Consider the following 22,954-nt stretch of genomic DNA (forward strand, 5'->3'; position numbering starts at 1 on the left):
CCCAAACCATTAAGCATTCCCTCCTCATTTGCCTTCCCCTCAGCTCCTGGCAGCCATTAATATGCTTTCTGTTGCTATGGATTTGCCTGTTCTGGGTAGTTCATATAGATCAGTGGTTCTCAACCTTGGCTGCACATTAGAAGCACCTGGGAATCTTTTTAAAATCCTGGTTTCTGGGCCTCATCCTCCAGAAATTCTGTTTCTTTGTTACTAATGTTGTGGCCCCATCCCATAACAAAGAAACAGAATTTCCGGAGAATGAGGCCCAGAAATCAGGATTTTAAAAAGATTCCCAGGTGATTCTAATGTGTAGCCAAGGTTGAGAACCACTGATATAGATGGAATCATACAACATGTTGCCTCTTGTATCTGGCATCATTTACTTAGCATGTTTCAAGGCTCGTCCATGATGTGACAGGTATCAGTATGTCATTCTTTTTTTTTTCTTTTTGGTTACTCCTCACCTGAGGATATTTTTTCCATTGATTTTTAAAGTGGAAGGGACGGGGAGAGACAAAGAGAGAGAAACATCGATGTGAGATAGACACATAGATTGGTTGTTTCCTGCACATGCCCTGACCAAGGCTGGGGATCAACCTGTAGCTGAGGTATGTGTCCTTGATCAAAATCAAAACCAGAACCCTTCAGTCCAAGGGCCAACACTCCAACCACTGAGCCAAACTGGCTAGGGCTATACTTTATTCTTTTTAATGGATGAATAATACTCCATTGTATACCACATTTCACTTATTCATTCATCAATTGATGGATTGGGGTTGTTTCTTCTTTTGGATCTTATAAATAATGCTGCAATGAACATTCAGGTACAAGTTTTTGTGCAGATATATGTTTTCAATTTTCTTGGGTATATGCCTGGTAGTAGAATTGGTGGGTCATATGATAATTCTATGTATAACTAGTTGAGGAACTGCCCAATTGTTTTTGGTTTTGTTTTTATATATTTACTAGAGGCCTGGTGCACAAAATTCGTGCACTCAAGGGGAGGGGTTCCTCAGCCTGGATTGTGAGAGGGCGCAAGCCAGGCAGAGGAACCCCACTGGTGCATGATCGGGGCCAGGGAGGGACACAGGAGGTTGGCCATCTGGGGAGGGACCACAGGAGGGCTCCAGGGCATGTTTGGCCCATCTTGCTCAGTCCTGATTGTCCAGACCCCAGCAGCAAGCTAACCTACTGGTCCGAGTGTCTGCCCCTGGTGGTCAGTGCACATCATAGGAAGAGATTGAGCAGCCTTAGCATATCATTAGCATATTACACTTTGATTGATTGAACAGACGACCAGACACTTAGCATATTAGGCTTTTATTATATAGGCTACTAGAGACCCGGTGCATGAAATTTGTGCACTGGAGGGGGAGGATCCTTCAACTCAGCCTGCACCCTCTCACAGTCGGGACCCCTCAGGGGATATCTGTTTGCCAGCTTAGGCCTGATTGACTGGATGACCAGACACTTAGTATATTAGGTTCTTATTATATAGGCTATTTATTGATTTCAGAGAGGAAGGGAGAGGGAGAGAGAGAGAAATATCAATGATGAGAGAGAATCATTGATCGGCTGCCTCCTGCATGCCCCCTACTGGGGATCAAGCTTGCAATCTAGGCATATGCCCTGACCCGTAATTGAACTGTGCCTCCTAGTTCATAGGTCAATGCTCAACCACTGAGCCACAGTGGCTGGGCCCAAATTGTTTTTATAGTGAATGGCTATGCCTTTTTACATTCCCACCAGTTATGTACAAGAGTTCCAAGTTTAACACATCTTCAACAACATTTTATTTATTTTTCCTTCCTCCCTTTCTTTTCTGGTTATAGGCATTTTAGTGGGTATGAAGTAGCATCTCACTGTGGCTTGGATTTGCATTTTCCTAATTACTACTGACTTGGAGCATCTTCTCATGTGGTTGTTGGCTTCCTATATATCTCCTTCTCACAAATATCTTTTCAAGTCCTTTGCCCATTTTTAAATTGGGTTGTCTTTCTGTTGGTGAATTATAAGAGTTCTTGTATATTTTGTATATTAGACCTTTTTCAGATATATGGTTTGCAAACCTTTTCTCCCATCCTGTGGGTTCTTTTACTTTGTTGGTAGTATCCTTTGGTGCATAAAAGTTTTTTAATGTTGATGAAATTCAATTTATCTCTTTGTTGTTGTTGCTTGTACTTTTGGTATCATATCTAAGAAATTATTGCCCAATCCAAGGTCATGAACATTTATTTACCTTTATGTTTTCTTCTAAGAACTTTAAAGTTTTAGCTCTTATGTTTAGGTTTTTGATTCATTTTTATTTCATTTTTGCATATAGGATGAGGTAAGGATAAACTTAACCTTTTGCATGTGGACTTTCAGTTCTCCCATTTGCTGAAGAAACTATTATTTCTACATTGAATGGTCATGGCACCTTTCTAAAAAAAAAATCAATTGACCATAGATGTATGGGTTTATTTCTGGATTTTCAATTCTATTCCATTGGTCTATACTATATGTCTCTCCTTATGCCAGTATTACACTGTTTTTATCACTATAGCTTTGTAGTAAGTTTTGAAATTAGAAGTCTGAGTCTTCCAACTTTTTTGTACTTTTTCAAGGACTCTTTGGGGTCTCTTGCAATTCTATATGAATTGTAGGATCACCTTTTCCATTTCTGCAAAAGAGGTCATTGAGATTTTGATAGAAATCTTATTAAATATGTAGATCACTTGAGGAATATTGTTATATTAATAATATTAAGTCTTCCCTGCCCTTCCCAATATGGCTCAGTTGTTTGGAGTTGTCCCATGTACTGAAAGTTCATGAGTTTGATTGCTCATCAGCGCACATACCCAGGTTGCAGGATCGATCCCTGGTCTGGGCATGTACCGGAAGCAACTGGTCGATGTTTCTCTCTCACATCAATGTTTCTCTTTTTCCCTTCCTCTCTCTCTAAAATCAATAAACATATCCTCGGGTGAGGATTAATAAAATACATATGTATACGTTAAGTCTTCCCATTAATGACTACAATGTGCTACCATTTACTTAGGCCTTCTTTCCTTTCCTTCAACGCAGGGCTTCCCTGTTCTCATCTATTTCACACGCAGTCTTGTGGGCGGCTTCTGCTTGCCCTCCCCATCTGCTGACAAATATCCTTTCTTTTCACTGCTTAAATTTTACTTTACTTTTTCTGAAGTTCTGCTATTGTATTAGACATTCATTTGCATCAATAAGATTTTGTCTGCTTTAAAATTAAAAATCTATAAAAGGAGAAGGGTTTGTCCATCCATTATTGTAGTTTAATGTGAATTGTTTAACAAGTGAAACTTCCTCTAATCTCCAACTCAGAGACGCCCACCCTGAGGAATAGGAGTTGGATTGACGGAGCAGAGGGGAAAATGATGGACAATAAAGCATCCAGCTGGGCATTTAGGCTGGAATGAGGACACTGGGGCAGCTCCTTCTATCCTCTTTCCTCATGTAAATCCTCATGTAGATACTGGGGTGGGGGGGGGGGGGGGGGTAGGTATCTACCAAAGGGATTTCTTCCACGTAAAGAACCATCCTCCTAAGGAAGGCTCTACCAGCATCCCTGGTTCTCCTTCCTATAAGTGCTAAAGGCCAGATGATGGGTCCAAGTTTCTCTCCCCCCAACCCAGTGCTCAGGTTGATTCTAGAATTCTATTCCTTTATAGGTAACAGACTTCTGAGGGCCACATGTACAACAGTTATGGAGAAAATACATCCTGAATTCCGAAGAAGGACCAACCAACATATAAAAGAACAATGGGACCCAATCCCCCTCAGTAGGGGAAACACTCATCCACACTCCTGGTTATTTCCATTCCACACAAGCCTCCATAGGTGTAATTTCTGGCTTTCCCACAGCCCTTCCTCATCATTCCTGCTGCCTGTGAGCTCACCCCAACCCAGGAATCAGGAGGGGAGTCTGCCTCCCTCTGGGGTCCAGTGCAGGAGTCTTTTTAAAAAATATATATTTTATTGATTTTTTACAGAGAGGAAGGGAGAGGGATAGAGAGTTAGAAACATCGATGAAAGAGAAACATTGATCAGCTGCCTCCCGCACACCTCCTACTGGGAATGTGCCTGCAACCAAGGTACACGCCCTTGACGGGAATCGAACCTGGGACCCTTCAGTCCACAGGCGGACGCTCTATCCACTGAGCCAAACCGGTTAGGGCTGCAGGATTCTTTTTATTTTCACACTGAGCTGTGTCCTGCAATTTAGGCTTGGTCAGCAGGAAAACGTGACATTTTATTTCACCATCTCCTTGTTCCCGTTTTATTTTTCAACTTCTTGAAAACCTAGTCAGAAAAGAGAGGTGCTATTTATTGGATTTTCATGACATCTTGTTGAAGACTGCTAGTATTTCAGTGTCCCACTAGGTCCTGGACCAGACTTAACTCGTAAGGGAGTCTTAAGAAACAAAGTCAAGCTTTGTTTTTAAATAGTGCGACCTTTTAAGGACCCAGGCATTACCAGTGTGAGCGTAAAGTGTGTTCACATGACCATTTATCCTTAAACGTCACCAGTGGGGAGTTGGAGGATTCTACCCGTTCACATAGGAATTTTCATTATTGGCACAGATCCCTTCCCCAGGCATTTCTGCACTCACCAAGGCGTGTCCTGTGTGCACTTACGACTCTCTCCTGGGTTTAAATCAGTCTTAGCCATCACTTGTCCTTCTTCTGAATCCAGCCGCAGTCCCCCAGAGCCCCTCCCAGCTGGAGCTCCTGTCACTGCTGCTTCTGTTTCAGCCAGACACTGTCCCTGCCTCCACTGCCCCTGCTGGGCCCAGGCTGCTGGCCTGACAATTCCTGCAGAGCTGCTCCCCAGGCTGAGCGCAGCCATGGTGCTGGGAGCCCCTCACAGACCCAGAGAGACTCTGAGGGCGGGAGGAAAGTGCTCCTTCTCTCCAGGCTACACGGAGGCTGGGCAAGGCAGCTTGGTTCACCCACAGTGAACAACTCCCTCCAAAGCTCTCCTCTCCAGGGCACCCTCCCCACCCCCAGGGGGGAGGGGGGACGGAGCAAGGTCAGTTCTAGTGCCAGCTGCCACAGGGCTCCCTTCTGGAGCTCACACGTGGCTCACCTGGCTTGCCAGGTCAAACCCCTTCTCTCTTAGAGAAACCTATGAGTCAAGGCCCCAGTGGTCCCTGCCCATCGTTTGGTTTTGACAATAAATCCCTCTGCGGAGCCCACAGACTGTGGCAGGGACCCTGGCCCAGTACCCCGCCATGGACAAGGCCAAGCTAATTTGCACTAGAAGGTGTCCTGCCCTCATGTAAATGTGGGTGCAACAGATGGGGGGGAGGGGGCGGGGGGCGGGGCTAGGTATCTACCAAAGGGATTTCTTCCACGTAAAGAACCATCCTCCTAAGGAAGGCTCTACCAGCATCCCTGGTTCCCCTTCCTGTGAGTGCTAAAGGCCAGATGACGGGTCCATAGCACCCTTTCCTGGGAAACCCTGCCTTCACTGAGCACAGTCCTTCATTACTCTTCCCATTGTCTGTGGTCTCTAACTGGGCAGGGGGTGGGGAGGGAAGAAGGGGAGAGGGAGGGAGGGAGGAAACGGGGAAGTGAGACCCTGAAAGCTGTTGGGGTCATAGTTGGAAAAGCCTCTGTCTTCATGGAAACTGTGAGATGTTAATTCTGGAATGGGGGGTCTGGTGGGCAAACGGACCGCGTGCTCCCCGTGTCCACCTCCCGCCTGCACTGACTGGAGCCCAGTTCAAGGGGAGACCAGGACAGAGCGACCAGGAGAGCGTGAGCTGGGGGCCAGGCATGAAGGAGGAAGAGGGGCCCGTTCGCAGGTAGCTTGAGTTTGCCCCCCCCTTCCTGGGTGGGCTGAGGGGACGAGGTGTCTAAAGCGTGGCAAAGTGTCTTGGGGAACAACAGGGCACGGAGGATGGAGGACGGAGGACTCCATGGGGATCTGGAGGCAGCCTCAATCCTCCCGCCCGCCCCGGTGAGCTGCGGCTCCACGAGGGGGCGCGCGCGCTCAGCGTCTGTGCTCTGCGGGGCGCGGGCTGGCAGGGGGCGGGGGGGGGGGGGGAACTCTGTGGGGCGCGGGGGAGGGGGCGCTAGCTTAGGCGACCTGGTTGCCCAGCGCGGTGGCTCCCCAGCAAATTGCGCCTCCGGGGAATGGGGTTTACATCGGAAGCTGGCAGGCCCGCGACAAGTTTTTGATTGAATGAATGCGCTCTCCACCCAGTTACACGGAGAAAGTCAAAATTTAACTCGTTCTGTCCCATCCTGGTCCATCCCCGATAGTACATCTTTTCAACAACTTTTAATAATTGTGGTAAAATATGTATAACATAGCACTTGGCATTTAAAATGTACAATTCAATGGCGCTAAGTACATTAATAGTGTGTGCAATCATCACTATTTCCAAAACGTTCTCATCATCCCCCAGTAGAAACTCCACCCTCATTAAACACTAACTCCCCATGCTCCCTCCTTCCGGCCCCTCATAACCTGCATTCCGCTTTCCATCTCTGAATTTGCCTGTTCTAGATGGCTCCTGTAAGTGGAATCACACAATATTTGTCCTTCCGTGTGTGGCTTATTTCACTCAGCATGTCCTCAGGGTCCATCCATGTAGCAAGTATCACAAATCCATTCCTTTTTGTGGCTGAATAATACTCCATTGTATGTATATGTATGTATTTTTTCTGGCCTGATTTTATATATATATATATATATTTTTTTTTTTTAATTGTTGACAGTATTACAGTTGTCTCCCACCCTACTGTCCGTGTCCATGGGTTATGTAATAAGTATGTAATAAGTTCTGTGGTTTCTCTCTCCTCCTTCCCCCACCTCCACATTGAGGTATGTCAGTCTGTTCCATGCTTCAGGTCTTATTCTGTTGGTCAATTACATCTTTAAAAAGTCTGAATGAGTGTGTAGTGCACACCCAGGTGGTTTTCTGCCATCTGTTTGGGGAACAGATGACTAGAGGGTGGGATGGGGAGAAGCCATACCAGGGACCCTGCTCAAAGACACATTGAGGTCGAACCCCGGCCCTAGGGAATCTTACTCTTCCATTTTTTGTGGTCCCTAACTGGGCACCACACACCCTGGGTCCACATAGCCTGGGCCAGCTTCCTGGAGGTGTCAAAGGAAGGACAGCACCTCAGGGCCAGAGGCTGGGTGAGCTGGCGTCCGGGCAGGGCATATTGCTTCAAGCCCTCCCAGGGACTCGCCTCTCCCAGGACACATCCCCACCCTCCCTTGCTCAGCCACTGGCTCGTACTGGTTGCTCTTTCCTCTGTCATTGTGGGCATCACTTCTCCAGGACACCTGCTTAACCTGCTTCCTCTGATGCCTCTCTGTTGTGACGACAGTACAGGGCTTGCAGTTCTACAGGCTCAAGTTCAAATCCCTGTTGACCAGCTGGATGATTTGGGCAAATAACTTAATCCAACCTTCTTTTTCTTCCCAGTTACACTGAGTAATGGGATTACTTAAGGCAGTTACCTCAAGAGAAATGGAGAGGATTAAATGAGACGCTGTTAAGTCTTTAGACTAGACCTGACACATTTTTTAAAATATATTTTTATTGATTTCAGAGAGGGAAAGGGAGAGAGAGATAGAAACGTCAATGATGAGAATCATTGATTGGCTGTCTCCTGCACACCCCCTACTGGGGATTGAGCCTGCAACCCGGGCATGTGCCCTTGACTGGAATCACACCCGGGACCCTTCAGTCCACAGGCCGACGCTCTATCCACTGAGCCAAACCAGCCAGGGCAGAACCGGATACATCTTGATGGACTTCAGCTGTGATTGCTGTAGTACTTTTTTCTTCCTAGGCAAGCAGGTCACTGTTTCTTCCCCAGTGGGTGTAAGCCCTTCAAGGGCAGTGGCTGTTTTTATTCACCTGTCCTGGGCTCAGGACATGCCTGCTGCAGGCGGTGAGCCCTACCTGGGCCTCTCACAGCTTCTCCCAGCCCCTCCTCCCTCGGAGTGAGCAGGTCCTCTCCCACTCCCCCCTGCCCCAAGCCATCCGCACAGCCAGCAGCCCTCAGCTCCTTCTCTCCCCAGGCCCTCCTGTCCCAGTCATGCTAGCAGCTCCCAGTCTCTACAAGCAGATGGTCCCAGCATGGGACCCACACCCAGGAGCGCTGCTCCCTTGTGACCCACTCCCCTTGCCCAGGCTCCACTGCTGACCCCTTGTCCACTTGAAGGGAGCCCTGTGGAGGACCTGGTTTTCTGCACCTGCGCACTTGGAAGTGCTCGTGGTTCTCAGCGGAAGTCTGCACCTCAGTATCTCCAGAGGTTTGGTGCAGAGTCGGGAAAGGCTGCAAGATGGGGTGGGATGGAGAGCCGAGCCAAATTCATAATCTCCTTTCTCCTGGTGGTGGGAGGGGAAGAGGGTGGGTGGTGATGGAGTCAGGGGAGAGGTTAGCTTTATTCATTATGCCTAAATTTTTTAGTAAGGAACCCCATTTTCATATATTATTATAGTTTTTTAAAGTATACACACAAAATGCAAGGCAGAAAAGCAAAAGTGCCAACATGTTACACAGAGGTTATTTCTTAGGGCGGAGAGCCCCTTGGAATGGAGCCCATCTCCCAGCGCCCCGACAGCCTGGCTTCAGCCTACATCCTGGGAGCATATGGTCCCTCTCAAATAACCCCCACCCCCACAGTCCTGTCCCCGTGTCCTGCTCTGCGTTTCCATAGCACTTCTTGCACCTGACGTATTTTAGATTTATTTGTTTATTGTACGTCCTTCCCCATTAACATTTAAGTCCCACAAAGACAGGGACAATAATTTACTGAAAAATTTTGTTCTGGACTGGGGATTCTGGGGGTGCCAGGTAGAGACTACTACAACAAAAAATGCCACAGAGAAAAAGAGAGAGGAAAAAACCCCCCAAACCAATGAAAGTTCTCACTGAAAATTAGAAAGCACACAAGGAATTCTAATACAGAGAAAGACAACAAACCTCCATTCAGAAGGCAAAGTCATTGCAGATGGCATTAATTTTATTGGATAGTTTGATAAATGTTTTTAAATAAATGTATTTAAGGGACTCAAGGAGATGACTGAAAAAATAACTTCTATTGAATAAAAATTTTTTTAAAGGAATATGCAAAAATGAGCCAAGAAGTAAATAACTTGGAAATGAGAAAAAAAATGAACCGTTTAAAAATGTGATAGGATAGATTCCACAACTGAAACAAAAAAATCATATTAGTGAATTTAAAGATAGTACAAAAGAGTTAGCCTAGAATATAGCACAGAGAGATGAAGAGATTAAAATAAAGGCTAATGATGACACGTGAATAATCGAAAGAGACTCCAACATATGAAAATAAGAGTCTCTGAATAAGAGAATGGAGAAGTAATGTTTGGAGAGATAAAACTGAGAATTTCCTAGATTGAAGAGGACAAGAATGATTTTATGACAAGGGCACTCAAAGTGCCAACAAGGTACATAAAAATAAGTCTACACCTAGGCACATTGTACTAAAGCTGCAGAATATGAAGGATAACAAGACAGTCAGAAAAGTTATTGTCTTCGTGTGTTTGGGCAGCAGTAACACAACCACAGACTGGGCGGCTATGAAAAACAGACATTTATTTCTCAGACTGGGAAGTGTGAAGTCTGGAGGTTGCAAGTCTCAGGTCAGGGTGCCAGCATGGGTGGGTGAGGCCCCTCTTCCACATCACAGACTCCTCGTCGTATCCTCACATGGTGGAAGGGAGCGAGGGGTCTCTGTAAAGTTTCTTTTCTAAGGACACTGATCCCACTCACGAAGGTTCTGCTCTACACATCTCCCCAAAGCCTCACCTTCAATACCATCACCTTTGTGAGTTAGAATTTCAGCATATGAATTTCAGGGGGATCCAAATATTCAGACCATAGCAGATATTAAAAAGAAAGAATAGTTCGGGAGACCAAGATGGCGGCGTAGGTAAACACCGGAGACCGCTGCCGCAAACAACCATTTCAAAAATACAACTAAAAGACGGAACGGACATCACCCAGAACCACAGGAAGGCTGGCTGAAGAGAGACTCTACAACTAGAAGGAAAGAGAACAGCAAATCGAGACTCAGAGGCGGCGCAGTGTGGAAAATACAAAGGTACCGAGGTGCGCGCGCAAAGCGGGCTGGTGGCTGAGGGCGCGGTTGTCGTTTTCTGTCGGGAGTGAGTCTCAGACTCTGGGCTCCAGATCCGGGCGAGTCTCTAGGGACCCAGACTCAAACGGGAGAAGCGGGATTATCCGGCATCAGTTGGAACCTGAGGGCAGCTTTCTCTCCGAAGTTTGCAGCGGCTCCCGGGGTTCTGTGAAGCAGAGCCTCTGGGAACGGGACTGAGCGTGGCCATAACTGCTCCCTCCGCCCGCCCTGTTGAGCCCGCCCCGCCCAAACCCTGCGCACAGCCATTTGCCGATCGCCTCAGGCAAAGGCTGGATTAGCGCCTCCCCAGAAGGCAGACGTTTTCCATACAGCTGATTCCTATAGCCAGTCGGCCTGGTGGTCAAACCCCTCTAGTGTTAACTACAACAATTAAGGCTTGGCTAGAACAAGACTGCGCACAGAGACCACAAGGGGGTGCACCAAGAAAGCATAAAAGATGCGGAGACAAAAAAACATGACAGAAATGGAGGATATGGAGCTAAGAATCGCAATTTTGAGGGCTTGCCATAAATTTGTGCAGAGCCTCACGAAAACGAATGAGACCCTCGATGCTACGATAAAGAAATTAGAAAGTAAGCATACACGGACTGAAATAAAGAATATTATACCCAATAGCAGACCAGAGGAGCACAATAATCAAACAAAAGATTCGACAAAAAACACCCAATTGGAAAAGCAAAATGAAAAAAGAATCCGAAAGTGTGAAGATAGTGTAAGGAGCCTCTGGGACAGCTTTAAGCGGTCTAATATCAGAATTATTGGAGTGCCAGAAGATGAGAGACAGCAAGATATTGAAAACCTATTTCAAGAAATAATGGCAGAAAACTTCCCCCATCTGGAGAAAGAAATGGACTTACAGGTCCAAGAAGCGCAGAGAACCCCAAACAAAAGGAATCCAAAGAGGACCACACCAAGACACATCATCATTAAAATGCCAAGAGCAAAAGACAAAGAGAAAATCTTAAAAGCAGCAAGAGAAAGAGGCTCAATTACCTACAAGGGAATACCCATACGACTGTCAGCTGATTTCTCAACAGAAACTTTGCAGGCCAGAAGGGAATGGCAAGAAATATTCAAAGTGCTGAATACCAAGAACCTACAACCAAGATTACTTTATCCAGCAAAGCTATCATTCAGAATTGAAGGTCAGATAAAGAGCTTCACAGATAAGGAAAAGCTAAAGGAGTTCATCACCGCCAAACCAGTATTATATGAAATGCTGAAAGGTATCCTTTAAGAAGAGGAAGAAGAAGAAAAAGGTAAAGATACAAATTATGAACAACAAACATGCATCTATCAACAAATGAATCTAAGAATCAAGTGAATAAATAACCTGATGTACAAAATGAACTGGTGATTATAATAGAATCAGGGACATAGAAAGGGAATAGACTGACTATTCTTGGGGGGAAAAGGGGTGTGGGAGATGCGGGAAGTGACTGGACAAAAATCATGCACCTATGGATGAACACAGTGGGTGGGGAGTGAGGGTGGAGGGTGGGGTGGGAGCTGGAAGGAGGGGAGTTATGGGGGGAAAAAAGAGGAACAAATGTAATAATCTGAACAATAAAGATTTAATTAAAAAAAAAAAAAAAAAAAAAAAAAAAAAGAAAGAATAAAACACGCCTAATGGCATGTCCTTTAGATTGTCAGCTGACTTCCCATAAGCAACAATATCTGCCAGAAAACAATGGAGTAATATCTTTAAAACCCCGAGTTTATATGCAGCAAATTATCATGCAGGTGCGAAAACAAAATAAAGATATTTTTAGACATACAAAGACACACAGAATTTAGCCCCCACGGATGTTCACCGCAAGAAAAAGTAACTCAGCAAGAAGAGAAAGGAACCCACAAAGAAGACATGGAATAAACAATGGTGAGCACTGACATGGATAAAATGTTAGTAAATCAACTACCAGCTTTAAAAAGGTGAAATAAACTCTAAAAAGACCATAAGAACATAGGGAGGGGTGGTGTTCACTTGGTGATTAAAGTAAACCAATGGGCTTGTGATTGGAAGGAGAATAGAAATACTAAATTTTTGACAGGGCTGGAATAATTTTTAAAGCATGCATATTAAAAATGTAAAGGTAATTATTAAAAGAAAAGAAACACAATCCTTATTGTATTAATCTGCCCACGCTGCCTAACAAAATACCAGAGCCTGGGGGTGGCTGAAACAACAGAAGTTTATTTTCTCACAGTTCTGGGGGTTGAGAATCCAAGGTCCAGGTGCCAGTGAACTTGGGTTCTGGTGAGACCGCTCTCCTTGGCTTTCAGACACCGGTGTTTGTGCTGTGTCCTCATGTGGCCTTTCCTCTGTGCTCAGGCAGAAAAAGAGACACTGCTGCTGTCTCTTCCTCATCTGATGATGTCGTCAGGCCGGTTGGATTAGGTCCCCACCCTTATGATGTCATTTAACCGTCATTACCTTCTTCATGGTTCTGTCTCCAAACACAGTCAGGATGGAGGCTAGAGCGTTAACACACGGATTTTGGTGGGATACAATTCAGTTTATCACACATCTTCCAGATCAGCATAAGAAATGTAGAGAGCTTGATCAGTTTAACAGAAGGCAAGGAAAGAGGAGGAAAAAAAAAAGATGTAGACATAAAAAACAAAATAAGGTGGTAGAAATGAGTTCAAATATATCAGTAATCACATTAAACGTTCTGATTAAGCTGACTGGATCAACTTTTTTTTAAAAAAAATCCAGCTCTATGCTGCTTATAAGGAACACATTTAAAACAAAACCATAGAAATGTGCAATATGGAAAAGATATATTGTAAAAATGCTAACCAAAGAGAGTCAGCATAGCAACCCTAATATCAGACAAAGGTTTTAATGCAGTCCTATTAATAAGGATAAAGAGGGATGTCACATAATACTAAAGGAAGGATCCACAAAGATTTGAAATTCACATACTTGGCCAGGGCCAAGCAGCTCAGTTGGTTAGAGCACCATCCAAATATGCCAAGGTTGCGGGTTCGATCCCTAGTCAGGGCACATACAAGAATCAACCAATGAATGTATCAATGAGCAGAACAACAAATTGATGTCTCTCTCTCTCTCTCTCTCTGTAAAATCAATCAAAAATTTAAATAAAATTTACATACTTGTATTCACCTTACAACATAGCTTAACTATATATAAAGCAGAAACGAGGAGAAATTAAATAAACCATAATCCTATTGGGAGACTTTCACATATCTCTTGTACAATTTCATTTCTAACCAAGATCAAATAATGAAATTAAATAGGGGATCAATCAAATATCTTTAGAACTCTACACCAAGCAAAGAGAAATATAGAGATATACATTCTTTTAAAAAAACACGCAGGAGTCCTTTTAAGTGAATTTCACAAAATTGGTATCCTGTAGAGCATTTGCCCTGACCATAGGGCAATTAAACATTTTAAATGCTTTGAAATGTAGTAAAAATAACCAAACCAAACCAATAAACACCACCTTCATGTTTTTGAAAGATGCTGGTGCAGTGTATAGGGATACATAGGAATATTTTTGAAAACTTCTATGCTTTCAAAAAAAAAAAACTTGCCCTGACTGGTTTGGCTCGGTGGATGGAGCATCGGCTTGTGGACTGAGGGGTCTGAGGTTTGATTCCCGTCAAGGGCATGTGCCTTGGTTGCGGTCACATCCCGGTGGGGGGTGTGCAGGAGGCAGCTGATCGATGTTTCTCTCTCATTGATGTTTCTAACTCTCTATCCTTCTCCCTTTCTCTCTGTGAAAAATCAATAAAATATATTTTTTTTAAAAAAAAACTTGTAAGAGAGGGAATCAAATGGAAAGTACAAACTATTTAAAATTGAAGAACAATGATATACAACATACCAAAACATATGGGATGCAGTTAAAATGGTATGTAATGATAAATGTATGGCCTTAAATAATTTTACAAAGAAGCAAGAAAGGCCGAAACCAGTTTGGCTCAGTGGATAGAGCGTCGGCCTGTGGACTGAAAGGTCCCAGGTTCGATTCGGGTCAAGGGCATGTACCTGGGGTGCAGGCACATCCCCAGTCGGGGGTGTGCAGGAGGCAGCTGATTGATGTTTCTAACTCTCTATCTCTCTCCCTTCCTCTCTGTAAAAAATCAATAAAATATATTAAAAAAAAAAAGAAGCAAGAAAGTAATAATAACTGAAATAGACGTTTACTTCAAAGAGCTGGGAAAAAATGGGGGGGGGGATGATAAAGAGTGGAAATTAATGGAAATAGAAAATAATAGAGGAAATCAATAAAATAACTGGTTGAGAAATAAGAGAAAAGGCATAAGTCATATTAAGAATTAAAATAGTATTAGTATTACTACAAATACAGGGAGATTAAGCACTCATCAGATCAGTCAAGCACATAAAAGTCCAGCATAAAGAACTACCTTTCCTAGATGCCCTTTCAACGAGGCGTGGCCCCAATGGGATGTAAATAGAAATGATGTGCAAACTCTCCATAGTGTCCTTCAATGGAGGGGCCTGCCCTTCCCTTCTTCTCTTTCCTGCTTTCTGGAATGCGGACTTGCTGTCTAAACCAGAGGAGCGGCCCTTTGGACCATGAGATGTGAGCTATGCTGGAGTCGGAGGTGGAATGGAGGGAGCCTGGGTCCCTAAGGACTTTGGAGAGTCCACCTCAGCTTTGGTCTGCTGACAGAAAAATAACCTTTTAACTGTATAAGCTGCTCTTTTATGTGGTATGTGGTATCTGTCACTTATAGTCAAAGATAATCCTGTACAATAAAGGAACCTTCCTTAAACTGCTAGAGGGGATCTATCAAAATCACATGAAGAAAATAATTTAACAAACAACATAGAGCCCCAGAGGTTTGGCTCAGTGGGTAGAGCATCAGCCTGTAGACTGGAGGGTCCCGGGTTTGATTCTGGCCAAGGGCACATGCCCGGGTTGCGGCCTCGATCTCCAGTAGTGCAGGAGGCAGCCGATCAATGATTCTCTCTCTTAATGTTTCTATCTTTCTCTCTCCTTCTCCCTTCCTCTCTGAAACCAATAAAAACAGATTTTAAAAAAATAAAAATATATGTTAAAAAAACAAAATAGAAACAGAAGCATAGGTACACAGAACATATGGACAGCTGTCAGAGGGGAGGGGGTTTGGGGGAACTGGGTGAAAAAAAGATGAAGGGATTAAATAAAATAAAAAATAATAGAGCCCAGCTGGCATGGCTCAGTAGTTGAGCATTGACCTATGAACCAGGAGGTCATGGTTTGATTCCTGGTCAGGGCACATGCCCCAGTTGAAGGCTTGATCCCCAGTGGGGCATATACCGAAGGCAGCCAATCAATAATTCTCTTTCATCATTGATGTTTCTATCTCTCTCTCTCTCTCCCTTTCTCTCTGAAATCAATAAAAAAATATTTTAAAAAGAAAGAAAAGCAATAATCACATATATATATATATATATATATATATATATATATACACATATATATACATACATACATACATACATACAGTATGGTGGTAGCCGGAGGGAAAGGGGGTAGGGGGCAGAGGGGGCATAAATGGGAACAGAAAGAGACTTTACTTTGGGTGATAAGTGCGCGATGCAGTGTACAGATGGCCTCCTATTGAGTTGTACACTTGAAACCTGTATGGTTTTATTAACCAATGTCATCCCAATAAATTCAGTAAAAAATTTTTTAAAAACTTATGTCAGATACAGCAGGGGAGGCATTTCAGAATCATTCCTACAAAACCAGAACTAAGACAAAGATTACTACTACTGCATCTGGATTCAGCATTGCACCTGAGGGCCTATGTGAAATGACAGAGAAAGGATGAGAGGTGTAAGAATTGAAAGATGTAATGATTTTTTACATTAAAAAATTTAGGCTTTCAGTAAAGATGATGGATTGAGCACATGAGTATAATTTTTCTCCCTCCTGATATGCCACTAAAACTGTGGTAAAAGCATTTTTTTAAAAGTAGACATAAATCCACAAGAAAAAGAGAAGTTAACAGCAATAACACTTCAGAAACTAGGGAGCAGATGGAAAGAAATTGCTGACTTAACAGGGCCAAGAAAGTCATACCCTAAACTGACAGTGGTTAGGTGGGGCCCCACCTGATCTGCCCTGCTCCCCACCACGCTCACAGGACTCAGGAACCGGCAGTCCTGTTTCTGCTGATACTGGTGTGATGGGGAAGGATAAATGGGAATATTTGGTTGACAGTTGTATAGGGAGCTGTTGGACCTTCCCCTTGCTCCACACTGAGCAATGCCCGCTCCTGGGGGATTATTTTCTGGGCTGAGGAAACCAGTTGTAAAGGCATGAGGCTGTACCCAAAGAAGAGGAAGTTAAGTTAATACATGCTTCATGAGTGCTGGAATTGCCTCGCTTTTCCTACTACATTTCCAAGAAGAAAGACCTAACGGTATTGACAATGGACTACACCAGTGGTCGGCAAACCGCGGCTCTCGAGCCACATGCGGCTCTTTGGCCCCTTGAATGTGGCTCTTCCACAAAATACCACGTGCGGGCGCGCATGTACAGTGCGATTGAAAGTTCGTGGCCCATGCGCAGACGTTGGTTTTCGGCCTGGGCGAGTCTATTTTGAAGAAGTGGTTCGGAAGTGGAGGGTGTGGGTCGGTTAGTCCGTCGGGTGACAGGAGACGTGGGGCGGGCAGGCCTCGGGATACACAGCGCGGGGGAGGCGCACGATTCATGCAGGAGTTGAGTGAGCCAGTCAGCAGTCTCATTGTGCAGTGGTTAGTGCTAGTCGTGTCCGCAAATCGCGCGCAGGTGACAAAAGTACCTACTCGAAGCATAAAGTTACCTGTATTTTTCCAACCAGCTGCAAATCCTACGGGTATTTTTGTCATCAATTTAAGAATTGTAATTATTTTGTGTTGGTGGCTTTATTATTATTTTAGCAAAGGCCAGCTTAGGAGTACCCTAATTAAGTTAATAAGAATGTACCTACCTATATAGTTTAAGTTTGAAAAATTTGGCTCTCAAAAGAAATTTCAATCGTTGTACTGTTGATATTTGGCTCTGTTGACTAATGAGTTTGCCGACCACTGGACTACACCAAACAGTCCACCCAGAAGACTCTACAAAGAAACTCAGAGTTGACTCCACCACCTCCCACACTCCAGTGGGTTCAGAGCTTCCAAACAGCTTTGTGGCTTCTTGCATTTGGTCATAAACGTGGTCATAAATAGACAAGCAAGAGTCATCAACATCTGAAGAAAACCTCTAACATGAAAAGCCAGCCAGCAGAAACAGAACATAAAAGCAAAAGATGACAAACAGAAACAGCAGAGCTGTCATAAATACCCTCAGAGGCAAAAGAGAAGCTTTGTATCCAAGAAATGAGAACAGGATGCAGTTCCATTTCTTACCAACATGCTGAGCGACCACATCTTCTGACTCCTTCTCTAGAAAGGAACCCCGTGAGGAGAACACCCAGAAAGCTCCGGAGAACCCCTGGGAACTATAGGACAAGCATGTCAAACTCAAAGGTTAACACGAGCCAAATAAACAAGGCTTACGTTTATGTGGGCCGCAAAAAACCAAAAGCTTCCACTTTCATAGAAACATGGGTTTATTTAGAAAAGTACAGTATAAAAAAAGAACAAGAACAATGATAAAATTAATGTTTCTTCCTGACACTTGGCATCTCTTCTCTGCTACTACCTTTCCTGTTTCGGGGGAAATCTTGTTCGCAGTGATTATTTTCAAACCTGACCCAAGGTAAGTGTCAGTAATTCTGGATCTGACAGGAGACGTATTTCCTTTCGTAATTGTAAATAACTGCTCACAGCGTTATATTGGCTGGGCCGCAAAAATATTCATTGTGGGCCGAGGCGGCCTGCGGGCGGTGAGTTTGACATGCTTGCTATCGGAGGTCTTCTCTTGCTTCTCCCGGCCATCGCTTTGGGATAAAGAGTACCTGTTTGAGGCACAGTTGCTGTGACTCGACCTCTAAACCAGGGGTCAGTGGGAGTAAAATCAGAAACTCTATATTTGTGTTGAGCTGAGAAAATTATTTGGATTATAGTCTATTCCCAACCACTAACTTTATAAACCTCCAGGGCTGGTAAATTATGATCTAAGAAGTATCACCTCCTACTGCTGGCTTCCCTGGGGGAGAGGGATGAGTGTGTGTCTGCGTGTCCCTAGGGTGAGAACCAATGTTTCCTGATACCTCGGGGTCTCCACCCTAAGTCTCATTGGCCCCACCCCCACCCTGCGAAGCTCATTTGGACTGACAAGCACAAAAGTCTGGCCCTCCACATTGCCTGACAGAGTATCCAGTGCCCAGGGAAAATGAGCACAAATATTTCAAAAGAAAAACAACATATCAGCTTTTAGATTCCATCAGACGCATAAATATTAGAACAGCTGGGCCAAAATGTTCTAATTAGCCTCATAAACATAGAAAGATAAAAGATATTAAAAACATGAAACAAAATAAGAAACATTAAAAGGAACCAAGCAGAAACACAGCATTGGGTGTGAAAAATGTAATCGTTGAAACATAATACTAGATCTGGGAAATATAATAATTAAGTAAACAACAGACTAGATAGGATTATTATAGGCTGGGGAGTGAATTGGGAGTTCAGATTGAAAATCCTCAAGAAGGAAGAAGGGAAAGGCAAAAAACAGAATAAAAACAAAGAGATAGGGGAATCATTAAGTCAAACCCACAGGCAGGGGAAGGGGAATCGCTCTACATTTTGAAGGGAGAAATATCAAAGAATTCGTGGATATTCTACTTACCACATTAGGTTGGATTTTTCTTTTTAGTATATCTTGCTTGGGATGAATGACGGCTGATATATTTCACCAATTTTAGAAAATTCTCAGCCATTATCTCTTCAATTCTCCTCTATTCTATTTTCTTCTCTTGGACTCTTATCAGACATATACCAGATTATTTCATATCTTTTAACACTTTTCATAATTTCTGTGTTCTAATTAGTACTGTTACCAGTCATAGCTTCATATTTATATTCCAGTTCACCAATTCTCTCTTCACCAAAGTCTTCAATTGGGTCTAATCTGCTATTCACATCAAACCTGACTTTTTTTTTGTTTTTAAATTATATTTTTCATATCTATAAATACTACATGTTTGTCAGTTTTTATAGTTCCTCCCAATGTTGATAGTCTTTTATTGCTAGCCCACATTTGTGGTTCAATCTCTCACTCTCGACACAGCTACTTTATATTCTCTATCCATTAATTCCAATATCTAACATGGTGAGGGTCTAGCCCTGTCCCTGGTAGCTCCTCCTGAGTCTCACTCATGGGAGTTTGTTTCCTGTTCCTTTGGAGATCTTCTTCTTCTTCTTTTTTTTAAAAAAATATATTTTATTGATTTTTTGCAGAGAGGAAGGAGAAGAATAGAGAGCTAGAAACGTCGATGAGAGAGAAACATCGATCAGCTGCCTCCTGCACACCCCCTACTGGAGATGTGCCCGCAACCAAGGTACATGCCCTTGACCAGAATTGAACCTGGAACCCTTCAGTCTGCAGGCTGACGCTCTATCCACTGAGCCAAACCTGTTAGGGCTGGAGATCTTCTTTTACTGTGAGTTCACATCAATAGATATTAACCTTTGGGCCTTAAATGAAGAGGACTTTCTCCAGAGAAGACTTGCATTTGCTTTTTTTGGATGCCAAGGTATGTATCTGCCTGGGGCTGTGACCACTTCAGCCATCTTTCAGGGTCCCACCTACCGCAAGGGTTTGGAGTTCAGCTCCTCCATGCTACTAGCCCAGAGGTCTGACATTTATCTTGCTGCACCTGTATTCATGGACCTTTGCACTCAGGACAACCCCGTCTTTCCTGTATGCTTATCACGTCCTACTCCGGTCCCAGCTCACTTGGTCCCCGGGAGATTTCACTTACTTCTTGCAATCTCAGCTGTGTACCAAGAGGCATGTGTTGAGCAGGAGAGACACGACTGTGGGAGCAAGACTTGTCGTAGCATCTAGGCTGCTACTCCCAGACGTGGCCGTGCCAAGGATTCTCTACCATGGAAATATCCAGCAAAACAAATAGAACTAATAAGAGAATTCAGCAAAATTGCTGAAAGAGGCCAACATAAAAAAATCCATACTATTTTCATACACAAATAATAACCAATTAGAAAATATAATATACAAATGTCATTCACAATTGTAATAAATTTTAAGATACTGGAATAAATCTTACAAAAGATATTTATGGAAAAAAATCACAAAATATTATTGAAGGACATAAAAATAATCTGAATAAATGGGGACTTTAAATGTTCATGGGTAATATTCATGGGTTGGAAAATACTATCATAATGGTATCAGCTCTTCTGAATTTAATCTATAAATCTAATATAATACAAATGAAAATTCCTATAAAATTTTTTGTGGTACTTGATAAGCTTATTCTAATATTAATGTTGAAGAAAAAAAGAGCTAAGAAAGTGGTGAAGCCCTAACCGGTTTGGCTCAGTGGATAGAGCGTCGGCCTGGGGACTGAAAGATCCCAGGTTCGATTCCAGTCAAGGGCATGTACCTTGGTTGCGGGCACATCCCCAGTAGGAGGTGTGCAGGAGGCAGCTGATCGATGTTTCTCTCTCAACGATGTTTCTAACTCTCTATCCCTCTCCCTTCCTCTCTGTAAAAAATCAATAAAATATATTTTTTTAAAAAGAAAGAAAGTGGTGAAGAGGCATAACAAGGGTTAGAGGGAACTTTCCATACTAGCTATGAAGATTTATTGTAAAGTTATACTAAGACAGTGTGGTATTTGCACAAAGACAGAAAAGTAGCCCCATGGATTAATAGGCTACAGTCCAAAAAATAAACCCACTCATATTTGGAAATTTGATATAAGAGAGAGGTTGCATTACATTAGTGGGGGAAAGCAGAACTATTTAATAAATGATTCTGGAACAAATTATTATCTTTACGGTATAATTAATCTTTATAGATACCACAGCAAGTCCCTGTGGATTAAAGACAAATATGAAAAGCAAAACTTCACAATACTGAGAAGAAAATATAATAGAGTAGAGTTGGGAGATAAAGGATTTCTTAAACGAGGCACAAAAGCTTCCAATTACAGAATATAATTAATAAATTTGACCTCATTAAAATTTAGAACTTTCGTGCAACAGTACATACATTGGACATGGTTAAAGGCAAGACACGGGTTGAAGAAACTGTTTGCAATGCAAGTAACCAGCCATGAGTTAGCATCTGGAACCTATGAAAAGGTCCTACAAATCATTGTTTTAGAAAGGCACAATTTTTTAAAATGGCAAATGTTGCAAACAGGCATTTTACAAAAGTGGAGAGCCGAATGGTCAGTAAGCCAATCTGAAAAACTGCTTGCTGTCCAAAGGAATCAGGGAGTTGCACATGAGGTACTTACGAAGGCATTATCAGATATTAAGCATTTACTATTAGCACATGTTTAAACTGGTCTAATCACTTTAAGAGCACTTTGGCAAAATCTAGCGGAGCTGAGGGGCATATCCTCGTACCCAGCAATTCTACTCACAGGCAGATTCCTTAGGGGCATTATTATGCCTACGCCTAAGGAGACTATAAACAGAAATGCTCACCCAGCACTGTTTGTAATAATGAAAACCCAGAATCACAGGACAAAGGATGACTCGGGATGTATTCCTGTATCAGGAGGCAGTGCAGCAGTTGGTGTAAATGAACAGGAGCTACATATATCAAAGTAATGCCTCTAAAGCCACAGCGTCTAAATCAAGAAAGTTGCCGAAGAGTGCCAGCTATCTGATGCCATTTTTTAAAAAAAGTTTCAAAATATGAAAAACAATTCTATAGATTGTTTATGGTTATGGTTACTGCAGATAAATTTGTAGGAAACGCATAAAAACATGGATGGGAAATAAATTCCACAAAATGTTAAAAATTGATAAAGCTAAGTATTTGATAAAGTGGGCACATAGGTCTTTATTATATTATCCTCTTGTCTCAACTTCTGAAATATTTCATTTTTTTAAAAAAGCACTCCACAGCTGTGTGGCGGATGGGTTAGAAAGGCACAAAATGCACTGGTGGCTTCCGCAGTGGTGGGAGAGAGAGGTGGTGGTGGCTGCATGCGGGGGTGGGGGTGGGGGGGGGGGAGGTATTTGTCCTGGTGAATGTGGTTTTGTTGCTGCTTTGTTTTGTTTTGTCTTGAGTAATTAGATGAATGCGGGCGGGGGCGGGACTAAGTAGAGATTTAAAAGTCTGACAATGTCAAGGGTTGTCACTGAAGTGGGGAAATGGCACCCTTGCTCAGTGCTGGCCTGGGTGTGAATCAGTTTAAGGGCTTTGTTGACAATCTGGTGGTGGCTCCACGGTGGGTCCAATCCCTGTGCAGGAGACCAGTGCAAGAACACTCATGTGGCAGCAATCCCAGTGTCTCCCCAAAGAAGGATGGAGAAGTAGGCGAGGAAAATCACTGGCTGGGTTCCTATGACGCCTGCCTTAGGGCTTTGCCAGATTGATGCCTTGAAATCTTGAGAAGCTTTTTTTTTTTTTTAAAAAAAAAAAAAAGAGCAGCAAAGGAAACCATTTAAAAAAAAAAACCCGCCCTAACCGGTTTGGCTCAGTGGATAGAGCGTCAGCCTGCGGACTCAAGGGTCCCAGGTTCGATTCCGGCCAAGGGCATGTACCTTGGTTGCGGGCACATCCCCAGTGGGGAGTGTGCAGGAGGCAGCTGGTCGATGTTTCTAACTCTCTATCCCTCTCCCTTCCTCTCTGTAAGAAATCAATAAAATATATTTTT

The sequence above is a fragment of the Myotis yumanensis genome, unplaced genomic scaffold (genome assembly GCF_028538775.1).
Source record: "Myotis yumanensis isolate MYYU_CA2020_CCGP unplaced genomic scaffold, mMyoYum1.0.hap1 SCAF_9, whole genome shotgun sequence".
Lineage (NCBI taxonomy): Eukaryota > Metazoa > Chordata > Mammalia > Chiroptera > Vespertilionidae > Myotis > Myotis yumanensis.